We start from the raw sequence: 16,059 nt of genomic DNA on the forward strand, positions 1-16,059 counted from the left end.
AAAAGAAGAGAATATACAATGAATTCCAAAAACATCTATGAAGATCAGTATTAATTAGATGAGCGGGGCTTTTAGCTTTTTTGCCTCTGAACAGTTTTGGCAGCTCACTCTATCCTTTGAAATTAAGAATAATTGGCTTCTTTAGGAACTCAGAATCCAGATAGTGTCATTGATTCTCCTAGTTAAGTATGATGATTCTTGAACACAGCTACTTATTGAGTCTTGGCCGTGGCTCAAAGCACTCTGTCTTCCAGTATTACCACCGGATACATACATGCCACAGACACATAATTGGGTGAACCTTTTCAGATTGTGACTCAGCTTTGCTAGAGTCCCCAATTAGAGGTGTCCAGGGTTCTTAAGCACACTCTTTTTGCCTTGGATCACAACTTTATTTTTTCTTTTCTCTCTCTTTTTTTCTTCTTTTTTTTTCGGTTTTTTCTTTTTTTTTGTATTCACTGCTTTTTCTTGCTTCAAGAATCATTTTTATGATTTTTCAGATCCTCAGTAACATTTCTCCTTTTTCATCATTCTTTCAAGAGCCAACATTCATGAACCACAAATTCAAAAGACATATGCACTGTTTAAGCATACATTCAGAAAATAAAAGTATTGCCACCACATCAAAATAATTAATCTGTTATAAAATTCAAAATTCATGCAATTCTTCTATTTTTCAATTAAGAACATCTTTCATTCAAGAAAGGTGATGGATTCATAGGACGTTCATAACTTTAAGGCATAGACACTAAGACACTAATGATCTCAAGACACAAACATAGATAAACATAAGCATAATTTTTGAAAAACAGAAAAATAAAGAACAAGGGAATTAAAGAACGGGTCCACCTTAGTGATGGCGGCTTGTTCTTCCTCTTGAAGATCTTATGGAGTGCTTGAGCTCCTCAATGTCTCTTCCTTGTCTTTGTTGCTCCTCTCTCATGATTCTTTGATCTTCTCTAATTTCATGGAGGAGAATGGAGTGTTCTTGGTGCTCCACCCTTAGTTATCCCATGTTGGAACTCAATTCTCCTAGGGAGGTGTTCAGTTGCTCCCAATAGTTTTGTGGAGGAAAGTGCATCCCTTGAGGCATCTCAGGGATTTCATGATGAGAGGGGTCTCTTGTTTGCTCCATCCTTTTCTTAGTGATGGGCTTGTCCTCATCAATGGGGATGTCTCCCTCTATGTCAACTCCAACTGAATAACAGAGGTGACAAATGAGATGAGGAAAGGCTAACCTTGCCAAGGTAGAGGACTTGTCCGCCACCTTATAAAGTTCTTGGGATATAACCTCATGAACTTCTATTTCTTCTCCAATCATGTTGCTATGAATCATGATAGCCCGGTCTATAGTAACTTCGGACCGGTTACTAGTGGGAATGATTGAGCGTTGGATAAACTCCAACCATCCCCTAGCCACAGGCTTGAGGTCATGCCTTCTCAATTGAACCGGCTTTCCTCTTGAATCCATTGGGTGCCCTCTTCATAAATGACTGTGAGGACTTGGTCCAACCTTTGATCAAAGTTGACCCTTCTAGTGTAAGGATGTTCGTCTCCTTGCATCATGGGCAAGTTGAATGCCAACCTTACATTTTCCGAACTAAAATCCAAGTATTTCCCCCGAACCATTGTAAGCCAATTCTTTGGGTCCGGGTTCACACTTTGATCATGGTTCTTGGTGATCCATGCATTGGCATAGAACTCTTGAACCATTAAGATTCCGACTTGTTGAATGGGGTTGGTAAGAACTTCCCAACCTCTTTTTCGGATCTCATGTCGGATCTCCGGATATTCACTCTTTTTGAGTTTGAAAGGGACCTCGGGGATCACCTTCTTCAAGGCCACAACTTCATAGAAGTGGTCTTGATGCACCCTTGAGATGAATCTCTCCATCTCCCATGACTCGGAGGTGGAAGCTTTTGCCTTCCCTTTCCTCTTTCTAAAGATTTCTCCGGCCTTGGATGCCATAAATGGTTATGGAAAAACAAAAATCAATGCTTTTACCACACCAAACTTAAAAGGTTTGCTCGTCCTCGAGCAAAAGAGAAAAGAAGAGAGTAGAAGAAGAAGAAATGAAGGAGATGGGAATGGCTTTGTGGTTCGGCCAAAAGGGGGAGAAGTAGTGTTTAGGGTGTGTGAAAATGAAGGAGTGAAGATGAGTTTATATAGGGGTGGGGAGAGGGTTAGGGTTCGGTTATGGGAGGGTGGGTTTGGGAGGGAAAGTGGTTTGAATTTGAATGGTGAGGTAGGTGGGGTTTTGTGAAGGATGGATGTGAGTGGTGAAGAGAAAGATGGGATTTGATAGGTGAAGGGTTTTTGGGGAAGAGGCGTTGAGGTGATTGGTGAATGGGTGGAGAAGAGAGAGAGTGGTGGGGTAGGTGGAGATCCTGTGGGGTCCACATATCCTGAGGTGTCAAGGAAAAGTCATCCCTGCACCAAGTGGCGAGCAAAATTGCTCCCTGTGCCAATTCTGGCGTTAAACGCCAGGCTTAGGGGTGGCAAGCGGGGAAGCCCGCCCCGCCCCGCCCCGCCCCGCCAGAAGCCCGCTCTTTGGCGGGCTGGCCCGCCCCGCCCCGCCTAATTAGGCGGTCTTAGAATCCTAGCCCGCCCCGCCTAACTGCGGGCTGGCGGGTTAAGCCCGCCAAAGCTCCTCTTTTTTTTTTACTATTAACTACTAAGTAATATATATAATTTCACAACCATATTAATAAATTTATAATTTCTAATGGCATAAAAAATTATATTTTTTATATTCACAAACATTAAAGTCTTTGTAATTATAAATATCTAATAAATATAATTATAAACCAAATTTTCATTCAAAATATAAGTATAAATATTCTCTCCAAAGCAAAATAAACATAATTCAAAACATAATTACAAATATTGTCTCCAAAATAACATAAACATAATTCAAAACACTAATTTTTATCTTCATACTCTTGTAAGTTAGGTTGGGGGAAGTTAGGTTTTAGGAAAAAAATTGCAAAAATACCCCCTCACTAAAAAAAACCTTAGCCCGGCGGGGAAGCCCGCCCCGCCCCGCCAAAGCCCGCCAAAACCCGCGGTTTAAGCGGTGCGGGTTAGGCGGGCTTTTGCTATTTGGCGGTCTCGATTTTCCAGCCCAGCCCGCCTTTTTTGGCGGGTTACGCGGGCCGGCCCGGCGGGTTTAGGCCCGTTTGCCACCCCTAGCCAGGCTGGTGCCCATTTCTAGCGTTTAACGCCAACTTCTTGCCCTTTCCTGGCGTTTAACGCCAGTCTGGTGCCCCTTTCTGGCGTTAAACGCCCAGAATGGTGCCAGACTGGGCATTAAACGCCCATCTGCTAGCCTTACTGGCGTTTAAACGCCAGCAAGTTCTCCTCCAGGGTGTGCTATTTTTCTTTCTGTTTTTCTTTCTGTTTTTGCTTTTTTTAATTGATTTTGTGACTTCTCATGATCATCAACCTACAGAAAATATAAAATAACAAAAGAGAATAGATAAATATAATAAGATTGGGTTGCCTCCCAATAAGCGCTTCTTTAATGTCATTAGCTTGACAGTGGGCTCTCATGGAGCCTCACAGATACTCAGAGCAATGTTGGAACCTCCCAACACCAAACTTAGAGTTTGAATGTGGGGGTTCAACACAAAACTTAAAAGTTGGTTGTGGCCTCCCAACACCAAACTTAGAGTTTGACTGTGGGGGCTCTGTTTGACTCTGTTTTGAGAGAAGCTCTTCATGCTTCCTCTCCATGGTGACAGAGGGATATCCCTGAGCCTTGAACACAAGGGATTCTTCATTCACTTGAATGATCAATTCTCCTCTGTCCACATCAATCACATCCTTTGCTGTGGCTAGGAAGGGTCTGCCAAGGATGATGGATTCATCCATGCACTTCCCAGTCTCTAGGACTATGAAATCAGCAGGGATGTAATGGTCTTCAACTTTTACCAGAACATTCTCTACAAGTCCATAAGCTTGTTTTCTTGAATTGTCTGCCATCTCTAGTGAGATTTTTGCAGCTTGCACCTCAAAGATCCCTAGCTTCTCCATTACAGAGAGAGGCATGAGGTTTACACTTGACCCTAGGTCACACAAGGCCTTCTTGAAGGTCATGGTGCCTATGGCACAAGGTATTGAGAACTTTCCAGGATCTTGTCTCTTTTGAGGTAGTTTCTGCCTAGACAAGTCATCAAATTCTTTGGTGAGCAAAGGGGGTTCATCCTCCCAAGTCTCATTATCAAATAACTTGTCATTTAGCTTCATGATTGCTCCAAGGTATTTAGCAACATGCTCTTCAGTGACATACTCATCCTCTTCAGAGGAAGAATACTCATCAGAGCTCATGAATGGCAGGAGTAAATCCAATGGAATCTCTATGGTCTCAGTGGGAGCCTCAGATTCCCATGGTTCCTCATTAGGGAACTCATTGGAGGCCAGTGGACGTCCATTGAGGTCTTCCTCAGTGGCGTTCACTGCCTCTTCCTCCTCTCCAAATTCGGCCATGTTGATGGCCTTGCACTCTCCTTTTGGATTTTCTTCTGTATTGCTTGGAAGAGTACTAGGAGGGAGTTCAGTAATTTTCTTGCTCAGCTGCCCCACTTGTGCCTCCAAGTTTCTAATGGAGGATCTTGTTTCAGTCATGAAACTTTGAGTGGTTTTGATTAGATCAGAGACCATGGTTGCTAAGTCAGGATGGTTCTGCTTAGAACTCTCTATCTGTTGCTGAGAAGATGATGGAAAAGGCTTGCCATTGCTAAACCTGTTTCTTCCACCATTATTGTTGTTGAAACCTTGTTGAGGTCTCTGTTGATCCTTCCATGAGAGATTTGGGTGATTTCTTCATGAAGGATTATAGGTGTTTCCATAGGGTTCTCCCATGTAATTCACCTCTTCCATTGAAGGGTTCTCAAGATCATAAGCTTCTTCTTCAGATGAAGCTTCCTTAGTACTGCTTGGTGCATTTTGCATTCCAGACAGACTTTGAGAAATCATATTGACTTGCTGGGTCAATATTTTGTTCTGAGCCAATATGGCATTCAGAGTATCAATCTCAAGAACTCCTTTCTTCTGATTTGTCCCATTCTTCACAGGATTCCTTTCAGAAGTGTACATGAATTGGTTATTTGCAACCATTTCAATTAGTTCTTGAGCTTCTGTAGGCGTCTTCTTCAGATGAAGAGATCCTCCAGCAGAGCTATCCAAAGACATCTTGGACAGTTCAAACAGACCATCATAGAAAATACCTATGATGCTCCATTCAGAAAGCATATCAGAGGGACACTTTCTGACCAATTGTTTGTATCTTTCCCAAGCTTCATAGAGGGATTCTCCTTCCTTCTGTCTGAAAGTTTGGACTTCCACTCTAAGCTTACTCAATTTTTGAGGTGGAAAGAACTTTGCCAAGAAGGCATTGACTAGCTTTTCCCAAGAGTTCAGGCTTTCTTTAGGTTGTGAGTCCAACCATGTCCTAGCTCTGTCTCTTACAGCAAAAGGGAATAGCATAAGTCTGTAGACCTCAGGGTCAACCCCATTAGTCTTGACAGTGTCACAGATTTGCAAGAATTCAGCTAAAAACTGATGAGGATCTTCCAATGGAAGTCCATGGAACTTGCAATTCTGTTGCATTAGAGAAACTAATTGAGGCTTAAGCTCAAAGTTGTTTGCTCCAATGGCAGGGATAGAGATGCTTCTCCCATAAAAGTCGGGAGTAGGTGCAGTAAAGTTACCCAGCACCTTCCTTGCATTGTTGGCATTGTTGTTGTTTTCGGCTGCCATGTCTTCTTCTTTGAAGATTTCTGTTAGGTCCTCTACAGAGAGTTGTGCCTTAGCTTCTCTTAGCTTTCGCTTCAAGGTCCTTTCACGTTTAGGGTCAGCCTCAACAAGAATGCTTTTGTATTTGCTCCTGCTCATATGAAAGAGAAGAAAACAAGGAAATATGGAATCCTCTATGTCACAGTATAGAAATTCCTTGAGGTGTTAGAGGAAAAGAAAAATAGAAGGAAGAGGTAGAAAATTCGAACTTATCAAGGAAAGATGGAGTTCGAATTGTGCATTGAGGAATAGTGTTAGTCCATAATTAGAAGGATGTGAGAAGAGGGGAAGAAATTTTCGAAAATAAATTAAAAAGATTTTGAAAACATTTTGAAAATCACTAATTGATTTTCGAAAACCAAGAGTGGAAAAGAAATCAAGTGATTTTTGAAAAAGATTTTGAAATAAGAAATTAAAAAGATATGATTGAAAACTATTTTGAAAATGATGTGATGAAGAAGATATGATTGAAAAGTTATGGTTTTAAAAAGATGTGATTGTGAAGATATGATTTGAAAAACAATTTAAAAAGATTTGATTTAAAAAAAATAATGACTTGGCTAACAAGAAAAGATATGATTCAAACATTAAACCTTTCTCAACAGAAAAGGCAACATACTTGAAATGTTGAATCAAATCATTAATTGATAGCAAGTATTTTTGAAAATGGAAAGAAATTGATTTTGAAAACATATGATTGAAAAGATATGATTTGAAAAAGATTTGATTTTAAAAAAAATTTTGAAAACCTGAAAAAAATTTTGAATTAAAAACAGAATCTTCCCTCTTGTGCCATCCTGGCATTAAACACCTAGAATGGTGCACATTCTGGCATTTAACGCCCAAACTACTACCCTTTTGGGCGTTAAACGCCCAGCCAGGTACCCTGGCTGGCGTTTAAACGCCAGTTTGCCCTTCTTCACTGGGCGTTTTGAACGCCCAGCTTGTTCTGTATAATTCCTCTGCTGTATATTCTGAATCTTCAATTCTCTGTATTATTGACTTGAAAAGACACCAATAAAAAATATTTTTGGATTTTTTATAATGAGGAATAATCAAAATGCAACTAAAATCAAATAACAATGCATGCAAGACACCAAACTTAGCAGTTTGTATACTACTGACACTGACAAAATGAGAATGCATATGAGACACATAAACACTCAAGTCAAGAGAATTTAAAAATTAGAGCAATGAAATCATCAAGAACAACTTGAAGATTAATGAAGACACATGCATGAATGCAATTGACACCAAACTTAACATGAAACACTAGACTCAAACAAGAAATATTTTTGGATTTTATGATTTTGTAAATTTTTTTTGGATTTTTCGAAAATTAAGTGAACAAGAAAATAAAGGTATCAAAATTCTTAATGAGAGTTCCAGGAATCATGCAATGTTAGTCTAAAGCTTCAGTCTAAAGGGATTAGACATGGCTAGTCAAGCTTCAGCAGGACATTGCATTCAAGAGCTAAATTGATGAAAATCAATCAGCTTTGGTGATGATAAGAACATCACCTTGAAACACTAGAATTCATTCTTAAGAACTCTGAAAAAAAATACCCAATCTAAGCAACAAGATGAACCGTCAGTTGTCCAAACTCGAACAATCCCGGCAACGGCGCCAAAAACTTGGTGCTGTTGCCGGATCAGAAATTTGGCACTGATGTTATCGGACCAAAAGCTTGCCGAAAACTCGAACAATCCCCAGCAACGGCGCCAAAAAACTTGGTGCTGTTGCCGGATCAGAAATTTGGCACTGATGTTGCCGGACCAAAAGCTTGCCGAAAACTCGAACAATCCCCGGCAACAGCGCCAAAAACTTGGTGGGCGAAATTGTGATCATCAATGGCGCCATCAACATGGTACGCACAATTGTAATCTCAACTCTTTATCACAACTTCGCACAACTAACCAGCAAGTGTACTGGGTTGTCCAAGTAATAAACCTTACGCGAGTAAGGGTCGATCCCACAGAGATTGTTGGTATGAAGCAAGCTATGGTCACCTTGTAAATCTTAGTCAGGAAAACTCAAATGATTATGGATGATGTATGAATAAAACATAAAGATAAAGATAAAGATACTTATGTAATTCATTGGTAAGAATTTCAGATAAGCGAATGGAGATGCTTTGTCCCTTTCGTCTCTCTGCTTTCCTACTGTCTTCATCCAATTCTTCTTACTCCTTTCCATGGCAAGCTGTATGTAGGGTTTCACCATTGTCAGTGGCTACCTCCCATCCTCTCAGTGAAAATGTTCAATGCACCCTGTCACGGCACGGCTATTCAGCTGTCGATTCTCGATCATGTTGGAATAGAATCTAGTGATTCTTTTGTGTCTGTTACTAACGCCCCACAATCGCGAGTTTGAAGCTCGTCACAGTCATTCAATCATTGAATCCTACTCAGAATACCACAGACATGGTTTAGACCTTCCGGATTCTCTTGAATGCAGTCATCAATTCTAGCTTATACCACGAAGATTCCGGTAAAGAATCCAAGAGATATCCACCCAATCTAAGGTAGAACGGAGGTGATTGACAGTCACACGTTCATAGGTGAGAATGATGATGAGTGTCACGGATCATCACATTCATCAAGTTGAAGAACAAGTGATATCTTAGAACAAGAACAAGTTGAATTGAATAGAAGAACAATAGTAATTGCATTAATACTTGAGGTACAGCAGAGCTCCACACCTTAATCTATGGTGTGTAGAAACTCCACCGTTGAAAATACATAAGAACAAGGTCTAGGCATGGCCGAATGGCCAGCCTCCCAATGATCTAAGATAGCATAAGAATAAAGATAGCTACCCAGATGAAAATACAATAGTAAAAGGTCCTACTTATAGAGAACTAGTAGCCTAGGGTTTACAGAGATGAGTAAATGACATAAAAATCCACTTCCGGGCCCACTTGGTGTGTGCTTGGGCTGAGCATTGAAGCATTTTCGTGTAGAGACTTTTCTTGGAGTTAAACGCCAGCTTTTGTGCCAGTTTGGGCGTTTAACTCCCATTCTTGTGCCAGTTCCGGCGATTAACGCCGGGCAGTTTTTAGCTGATTTGGAACGCCGGTTTGGGCCATCAAATCTTGGGCAAAATATAGACTATTATATATTGTTGGAAAGCCCAGGATGTCTACTTTCCAACGCCGTTGAGAGCGTGCCAATTGGGCTTCTGCAGATCCAGAAAATCCACTTCGAGTGCAGGAAGGTCAGAATCCAACAGCATCTGCAGTCCTTTTCAGCCTCTGAATCAGATTTTTGCTCAGGTCCCTCAATTTCAGCCAGAAAATACCTGAAATCACAGAAAAACACACAAACTCATAGTAAAGTCCAGAAAAGTGAATTTTAACTAAAAACTAATAAAAATATACTAAAAACTAACTAAAACATATTAAAAACATACTAAAAACAATGCCAAAAAGCGTATAAATTATCCGCTCATCAAATATCTTAGAACAAGAATAAGCTGAATTGAATAGAAGAACAATAGTAATTGCATTAATACTCGAGGTACAGCAGAGCTCCACACCTTAATCTATGGTGTGTAGAAACTCCACCGTTGAAAATACATAAGAACAAGGTCTAGGCATGGCCGAGAGGCCAGCCCCCATGATCTAAGAACTAGACGTCCAAAGATGATTCTAAGATATAAAGTGATCAAAAGGTTAAAATACAATAGCAAAAGGTCCTATTATAGAGAACTAGTAGCTTATGGTTTACAAAAATGAGTAAATGACATAAAAATCCACTTCCGGGCCCACTTGGTATGTGTTTGGGCTGAGCATTGAAGTTTTCATGTGTAGAGACTTTTCTTAGAGTTAAATGCCAGCTTTTGTGCCAGTTTGGGCGTTTAACTCCCATTCTTGTGCCAGTTCCGGCGTTAAACGCTAGAATTCTTGAGTTGATTTGGAACGCCAGTTTGGGCCATCAAATCTCGGATAAAGTATGAACTATTATATATTGCTGGAAAGCCCAGGATGTCTACTTTCTAACGCAATTGAGAGCGCACCAATTGGGCTTCTGTAGCTCCAAAAAATCCACTTCGAGTGCAGGGAGGTCAGAATCCAACAGCATCTACAGTCCTTTTTAGCCTCTGAATCAGATTTTTGCTCAGGTCCCTCAATTTCAGCCAGAAAATACCTGAAATCACAGAAAAACACACAAACTCATAGTAAAGTCCAGAAAAGTGAATTTTAAACAAAAACTAATAAAAATATAATAAAAAATAACTAAAACATACTAAAAACATACTAAAAATAATGCCAAAAAGCGTATAAATTATCCGCTCATCAAAGACTGTAAACTGGAACATGAATTATAGCTAAGAACACACAACCTGTGAAACTTGAGCTTAATTGCATGGTTACACTATTTAACCATAATAATTTTTTCTTGTGTGTTCTCTTCTCTATAATTGTAATCTATATTTTGTTCCCTTTTATATGTCCAATGTTTAGTGTATTTATATGTATGCATATGATTGAGGCCATCGTTTGCTACTAGCTTACTAATCCCAAATAGCCTACCCTTTTAATCACCTTTGTTAGCCACCTTGAGCCTTTTTATCCTCATTTATTCTATATTTTACCACATCACTAGCCTTAAGCAGAAAAATAAATTAATTACCCCAATTGAATCTTTAGTTAGCTTAAAATAGAGACTGTGTGCAAACTAAGTGTGGGGAACTGTGGAAACTCAGGTTGATAAAAGTATACAGTGTTTCATTGACAAAATATTGGGAATTTGGGTACCTACTCATGTGAAATCAGAAAAATTAAAAATTCATGTGCATTGATATATTATGTTTACTTATTAAAAAAATAATTAATTAATTAAATAAATAGATAAGGGAATAAAATTACCCCGATGATCAAGTTAATAAAAGATCAATGCATATGTGATACAAATTAAAAAGAAAGCTGATGTATGAGTATGAGATGAAAAAGTGGGAATTTTGGGTAGCTAGGCATAATATTAGAAGTTATATAGTGTGTGTGTGTGTGTGTAGGTGAGAGCTTAGGCTAGTCAAGGATTCAATTTATAGCTCACTCAACCATACATATATCCTTACCCTTGCCTTAGCCCCATTACAACCTTGAAAAGACCTCATGATGTTTGCATTGGTACATTAAATATTTGTTGATTGGTTAGGTGAAGAACAAAGTTTAAAAAGCATGACTAGAGAAGACTAGAGTGGATTACCCCATACACTTGAGTGATTAGAGTGCATATACACCATCAGTAAGGGTTCAATGCTTAATTCTATGTTCCCTGCTTTCATGAGCTATCTTCTTACAAGTTTGCTTGCTTCTTATTGTATGATTTGAATTAGTGGAATTTGATTTATGTTTGTCCTAGAGGATTTGTTTATTTTCAACCGAGTAGACATAATCATCTTAGCATATAGTTACATTCATATATAGGTTGAATTTCATGAGTCTTACTTTCTCCTATCCATTCTTTTTATCTCCTTAAGCTTAGCATGAGGACATGCTAATATTTAAGTGTGGGGAGTTTGATAAACCACTATTTTATGGTTTATCTTGGGCTCAATTGAGTGAGTTTTATCAAACCTTTGCACACTTATTCATACAAATTGCATGGTTTTACAATTCCTTTGTAGTTTTGTTCTATGGTTGAAAACTTGCTTCCTAAGCCTCTAATTTGTGTATTTTAATTCCCCTCTATACCATTCGATGTCGTGATCTGTGTGTTCAATGATTTCAGGTTTTATAGGGCAGGAATGGCTTGGAGGATGGAGAGGAAGCTTGCGAAAATGGAAGGAGTACAAAAAATAAAGGAGACAATCAGTGAGGAGCGACGTGCACGCATGGCTCATGCGTGCGCGTGACAAGGAAAATTGCCAAACGACATGCACGCGTGAGTGACGCGTACGCGTGACATGCGCGACATACAGTAGTTGCAGAAAAATGCTGGAGGCGATTTCGGGCCAGTTTTAGACCCAGTTTTCGGCCCAGAAACACAAACTAGAGCCAGGGAACAGCAGAGACTCAAGAGGCATTCTCATTCAGCATAGTTTTAGTTTTAGTTTTGAATCTAGAGAGAGAATTCTACTACTTCCTCTAGGTTTTCTTCACATGCATAGTTTTTAGAGTTTTATTGCTTTTGCTTTGGATATTGAGAAGAGTCATCACCTCCGTTGGAATTTCCATTATTCTAGTTTGTTTCCTTTGTCCCTTAGTCTTCCATATTCTTAATTCTTGTTCAGAGTTACAATTGGATTATTTTTAGAATTATTAATGCAAAGAACCATTTTTACTTTTAATTAATTTTCAATTATTATTTATCATGTTTCACTTTTATTCCTCTCTTAATTATGTGAAAGTTATATTCATGATAATGGAGTGGCTTCCTAACTTGATTGGGAGTTGATTAAGAGGAGAACCTTGAGTTGGAATACTTAAGTGTTAATCCTAATTGGGAGTTGTTGGCTGACTCTCTAGTCTCCGACTCTAATCCTTTCTTAGGAAAGGATTAGGACGCGAGCGATAGGGTTAGTTGGTTAGCTACTTGACTTTCCCTTATTATATAAGGGATAACCTAGTAGAACAACAACCTTTTATTATTACACTTGGGAAAATTCAACAATGATAGAACTTCCAATTAATCTCCTCCCAGTCAAGACTTTTAATTGAATTATATAAATTCTCTCGCTAATTTCCGTTGATTAAATTCACTATTATTTATTTTTCTGTTTCTCAAACTCAAAAATTTCTTGGAAGACCTCTGACCAATAAGCTGCACCCTTTTGTCAACTCATTGGGAGACGACCTGGGACTCATACTCCCAGTATTTTTATTCTAAAATTGTGACACCCCTTTTTCTAAATTGATGCATAGAATCTTCATTGGTTAAGAGCTATACTTGCAACGCTGTTTTCTCTATAAACTCTTAATCGATAATTTTCCACACGTCAGGTAGTAAAGCTAATTTGACGATGTTCCTAAAAGTGATAATATTCGAACGTAAGAACTCCTAGTGGCTATGGATTTAAGGGATTCAAAAAAAAGAGTTAAAAAACCCAGATTCAAAAATTTGAATGATAGTTTAGTGATAATATATAGTTCTTTCTGAACTAAAGGAGGGCAATGATATCAGATTTTATGAAAATATATCTAAATTCTTCCGCTCTCTTTCCAGACGCCTTTCCTTTTCTTTCCGTCTTCCTCCTCCACCTCTCCAATCCATTCTTCCTCCAATCCCCTTACTGAAAAAGTTGCTCGTCCTGAAGAACTTTCTCCTAAACACAATATCTTTGAAGAAGAAGTCTGCTTTAAAGATATTAATCAAGCCATTGACAATTGGGAAATACCCAAAATCCCTCAAGATGAGTTATATGTCCCTGATGACAACAAAAGAAAATCAGACTATATCATCAAAACAACTGAAAACAACTTCCCTCTAGGACCAGATTCCGGTGAGGAATTCCATCTTTTGACCAAGCAATCTGTCAGAGGACATGCCCGTCACTACAGATATCTTCACATAGGGTGTGTCCAAGTTGCCGTCAAACCTCTCATCCGAGAAGGATTGAATGCCTCCATCCTCATGTGTCTTAGAGATATCAGACACAATGACTTCCAAGACTCCCTAATCGGAATGGTTGAAATAAGTCTAGGACACGGTCCGGCTTACATCAACTATTTCCTAAACGAAACTGTCATCTTGTTAGACGTTAACATTCTTGACTCTTTTTTTTTTTGCAGCTTCCAGCATACCTCAGTGAGGTGCCTCACGTCCTACAGCTGAAAACCACAAAATATGTATGGGGTGAGAACCGGTGATTTTGAGCATGGTAATGGTACCCACATAACTAACATATAATCTCCCAGGAAAGCCAAAGGCGATCCTAGAACTTCTAACAATAGATTCAAACTTAAAACTAAAAGTGAAAATCATAAACAGGGTAGGCTATCTAAGGTTTTCATTTCTGATTTCTTTATAACTTAAGCCCTAATTTTCACGTTCCTCCAATCCTCCAAAGCTTCGGTGCACAGAGAAGTAGTACTGACAAAGAAAACACAAGTAAGATACAGATACAGCAAACATGACATATAGTAGTGAAGCATGAATATTAATTACGCAAACCCAATAATGCAAAACCAAACAAGACACATAAATGCATATGATGCATGCCTTTCCTACTGGCCGTGAGCTCACGTGTCGGTTACTTTGCCAGAATTTGACACTTCTGATTGCTAATCCAGATATCGTCCTCTTGAAAACCAGTGGACAGTACACCACCATGAACCCCATCATTGCGAGCGATACACCACCACGAACCTCGCAAGATCCTCAATTGGAAAAACAACATACACGTGGGCGGTAAACAACCACGATCCTCACCTTCTGTAAGTGATAAACCACCACGATCCTCACAAACATTTCGACACTGGACAAGGGGTAAACCACCACGATCCTTGCCAAGTCAAAGCCCAAGACAATTTCATTTTCAAATTCATTATAAATCATTCATAATAATTCATTATGGTCATATTCATCATATACATATCACATTTTTGTTCTTCTCATTCATAAGTCATTATGTCTGAAGCTTTCTTCACTTCCAAGTTACCCCCTTTTTCTTAGGGTCTAAAGGAGTAAAAGTAGAGGTTTAGAAGTTTAAAATCATGTTAAAATCATAAAAATACAGTTTTGCTAAAAACAGGGTCGCGTATGCATGCATATGTCCGCGTACGTGCCCCGCATTTTTTTCTCAAAAGCTGTTAAATTATAAAAATCAATTTTATACACCTAACTCTCGACGTTCATAACTTTCTCTACAAAACTTTGATTTTCACAATCTTTAAGCCGTTTTGAAGCTTTTGAAATTATCTTTAATTTGAAATAAACTTTATTCAAATCCAATATCTGAAGCTCTAGTTTTGATCCGTCGATGTTGGTCAAAAGTTCACTCTTTAACAAAAAACACCAAACCTCCTTCTTTTCAAAGTTTCACTTCCAAACCAATATTTCACTCTTTTAAACAACTCAAAGGTATTCCAAATAATTTTATAACTATTCTATCTCTTCTACAACATCCCAAGAGTTAATTTTCATCAATTGCAACCACTCAATTCAAAAATAAAACAACATAACTCATATATATACATACATATTCATCAATGTCACAATTCACAATCTTCATCATCCTCTTCACTCATTATCACAAGCTCATATCAAATTCAATATTCCACCAAACTACTCACATTAACAAGTTCACAACATTCAATATAATCATCATTAATCATGGCACAATATTATCATCATTTACCCATCTCATATACAAGATTAAATATCACAATAATAATGGTATCAACCACAACCTCAAAGTTACTAACCCTCATACATATTAACCAATCTTAATCATCAACATTATTAATAATTCAATCTTATACTTATGGTTAACTAACCTAAGTTTTCACGATACGTTATATTTATGAGAAACCGAAAGCATACCTGGGCCAATTCCTCCTAATGCTCGGAACACCTTACAATTCAATGTTTTCCAAGCTTTCAAGACTCCAAAACCTTACTAAACAACCCTCTAGCCACCAAAGTTCAATCAAAGCTCCACGTTCTCAATCTGATCCCTACCAAATAACCAATTTCAATCTAACATCACAATTATCAATATAATCAATATGGAGTTCACTATTTCAACATTACACAAAGGGTTTGAGGGTGCTTACCTGACCCTCAACTCATGTGAGCTAGATCCAACAATACCCACAAGTTAATTCGAACCTAAACATTAAAATTACACAAAATTTAACATAATTGTTCATTAAATTTCAAAATTTAGGGGATGAGCAGCTGGGAAAGAGAATGAGGCTTACCTATGAAATTGTTCTAATGAATTCATAGCGCTCGATGCGGTGGCTGTGTGGCCGCAAACGATGCGGCGATCGAAGCTCGAGTTTAAAAGTTATTTGGATTTGATTGAAGGGTTAGGGTTTATGTCTCACATTCTTTTCCTTCTCAAAGTTTCCAGCGGGTTTGTTGTAATGAGGGAAGAAGATGAGCTGATGCTCATATAAGTTAGTGAATCGGTTAGGCCCTTGGGCCCATTCTGGGTCTGGTTCCAGTTAGGTCTGTTTAGTCCAATTTTAGCCCAAATCTTTTAAAATTAGTGTTAAAATTTATATTTTAATTATTTCTTCCATTCTAAATTATAAAATTTAATTTTATAATTTTTTTAAATAATAATCAATTTATTAGTTAATTATTTAC

The 16,059-nt window shown here is 38.4% G+C and overlaps 1 non-coding gene across 1 annotated transcript; it reads left to right on the forward strand.

The window, feature by feature from the left end:
• Positions 1 to 5,247: 5,247 nt before the first annotated feature.
• On the forward strand, positions 5,248 to 5,355 carry LOC112793193 (small nucleolar RNA R71). Its single transcript, XR_003197899.1, has one exon. It is a non-coding gene; the product is annotated as a small nucleolar RNA R71 (small nucleolar RNA).
• The last annotated feature ends 10,704 nt before the right edge of the window (positions 5,356 to 16,059 follow it).

The sequence above is a fragment of the Arachis hypogaea genome, chromosome 3 (assembly GCF_003086295.3).
Source record: "Arachis hypogaea cultivar Tifrunner chromosome 3, arahy.Tifrunner.gnm2.J5K5, whole genome shotgun sequence".
Lineage (NCBI taxonomy): Eukaryota > Viridiplantae > Streptophyta > Magnoliopsida > Fabales > Fabaceae > Arachis > Arachis hypogaea.